Source organism: Triticum urartu, chromosome 5, assembly GCF_003073215.2.
Source record: "Triticum urartu cultivar G1812 chromosome 5, Tu2.1, whole genome shotgun sequence".
NCBI classification, from domain to species: Eukaryota; Viridiplantae; Streptophyta; class Magnoliopsida; order Poales; family Poaceae; genus Triticum; species Triticum urartu.
In genome coordinates this window covers 188,415,628-188,418,360 of record NC_053026.1, presented here as the reverse complement: position 1 = coordinate 188,418,360, position 2,733 = coordinate 188,415,628, and positions in this window count along the sequence as shown.

Genomic DNA, 2,733 nt, shown 5'->3' with positions numbered 1-2,733 from the left:
TTTTGAGAACCAAGGTATCAATCCAGTAGGAGGTTGCGCGTGCGTCCCTAGTACCTGCACAAAACAAATAACTCCTCGCAACCAACACGTTAAGGGGTTGTGAATCCCTTCACAGTCACTTACGAGAGTGAGATGTGATAGATTTGATAAGATGATATTTTTGGTATTTTTGTGATAAAGATGCAAAGTAAAATAAAAGAAAAGTAAAAAAGCAAAGGAAATAACTAAGTATTGGAAGATTAATATGATGAAGATAGACCCGGGGGCCATAGGTTTCACTAGTGGCTTCTCTCAAGAGCATAAGTATTTTACGGTGGGTGAAAGAATTACTATTGAGCAATTGACAGAATTGAGCATAGTTATGAGAATATCTAGGTATGATCATGTATATAGGCATCACGTCCGAGACAAGTAGACCGACTCCTACCTGCATCTACTACTATTACTCCACTCATCGACCGCTATCCAGCATGCATCTAGAGTATTAAGTTCATGAAAACAGAGTAACGCCTTAAGCAAGATGACATGATGTAGAGGGATAAATTCATGCAATATGATAAAAAACATCTTGTTATCCTCGATGGCAACAATACAATACGTGCCTTGCTGCCCCTACTGCCACTGGGAAAGGACACCGCAAGATTGAACCCAAAGCTAAGCACTTCTCCCATTGCAAGAAAGATCAATCTAGTAGGCCAACCCAAACTGATAATTTGAAGAGACTTGCAAAGATAACCAATCATATATAAAAGAATTCAGAGAAGATCAAATATTGTTCATAGATAAACTTGATTATAAACACACAATTCATCGGTCTCAACAAACACACCGCAAAAAGAAGATTACATCGAATAGATCTCCACAAGAGAGGGGGAGAACATTGTATTGAGATCCAAAGAGAGAGAAGAAGCCATCTAGCTAATAACTATGGACACGAAGGTCTGAGGTAAACTACTCACACTTCATCGGAGAGGCTATGGTGTTGATGTAGAAGCCCTCCGTGATGGATACCCCCTCCGGCGGAGCTCTGGAACAGGCCCCAAGATGGGATCTCGTGGATACAGAAAGTTGCGGCGGTGGAATTAGGGTTTTGGCTCCGTATCTGATCATTTGGGGGTATGTAGGTATATATAGGAGGAAGGAGTACGTCGGTGGAGCAACAGGGGGCCCACGAGGGTGGAGGGCGCGCTTGGGGGGGTAGGCGCGCCCCCTACCTCGTGGCCTCCTATTTTGTTTCTTGACGTAGGGTCCAAGTCTCCTGGATCATGTTCGGTGAGAAAATCACATTCCTGAAGGTTTCATTCCATTTGGAATCCGTTTGATATTCCTTTTCTTCAAAACCCTAAAATAGGCAAAAACAACAATTCTGGGCTGGGCCTCCGGTTAATAGGTTAGTCCCAAAAATAATATAAAAGTGGAAAATAAAGCCCAATAATGTCCAAAAGAGTAGATAATATATCATGGAGCAATCAAAAATTATAGATGCGTTGGAGACATATCATGCACCCATGGCCGCGCTGAGCAGGGTGGAGGAGGGAAGCCGGAGCACAAGACGACTGAAGCAACGCCAAGACCAGAGGCACGGAGAGCAAAAGGGCGAGGTGGACTCCCCAAGCAAGACCCTTTCCGGGGCGGCTTCCGCAGCACCAGCAAGATCCTTGCCTGGGCAACATGCCCAATGCCATTAGAGCGTGCCGCCCTTGAGCCAAGGGGTTCCAACACCATCAACCACATTGGAACCAAGGCTCGGGAGGTGCCTCCATGGTGGCATGTAGATCTTTGTGGAGATCATAAATACACAAGAATCAGATGAGGACCAGAAGACGACGATCCTTGGCAAGATCCTTGCCAAGGAAATCAACAAGACCCCCGGCAAGATCCTTGCTGGGGATGACCGCAGTGCCACTGCAAGACCTTTGTCGGGCCCCCGGCAAGACCCTTGCCGAGGACATCTACGGGGCCGCAGCCAGGCCCACGTCTGCCAAGGCTCCACCGCAGCTCCCATGCAGTTGCTAGCTCAACCAGCTGGGCAGGCATCTGCATGGCAGCATGCGGCCTCCACACCGACTCAGCAAGCGCCTGCGTGGTGGCATGCAGATCTTCGTGAAGACTCCGCCACCACACTAGCCTAGCAGCCAGCCAACGTGGCGCTACAATGCCTCGTCAACTCGGATGCGCGTCAGAGCCAGGCGAGGCGGCGACAACTTGGACGAGCTTCCTAGCTGTCCCAGATAAAGCAAGAGGGGCACGTCGGCAGCGCATTAAATGCATTTGTACAACTGTGCTAGAGGATAGACTCAGCCACTATACACCTTTCCACCTCCTGTGTGCCACTGTGGCGACCCCTTTTGGCTATAAAAGGAGGCCCGAGCCGTATTGGAGGGGGATTCGGATCTTTGGAACTAGACACACATCGTAGCTAGTTCAAGAACTCAAGAATGCTCAAATACACATCAAAGCAGGACTAGGGTTTTACGCGTCTCCGCAGCCCGAACCTGGGTAAACGATCTTTGTGCTGACCGCCAGACCCGCTCCTTGCACAACCCCGCACCCGCCAACCGTAGAAGGGATCCCAGTGATCCCATAGGTGTCGTTTCTGCCAACATCTCTAGCACGCCAGGCAGGGGGTGCGCAGTTGTGGAAATCTGGTCTGGTTGAAGCAGCGACTTCATCATGGTCGTCACCCCAAGGAAAAAGGTGACCGAACAAGTGGCATCCTCGGTGGATGCAGTG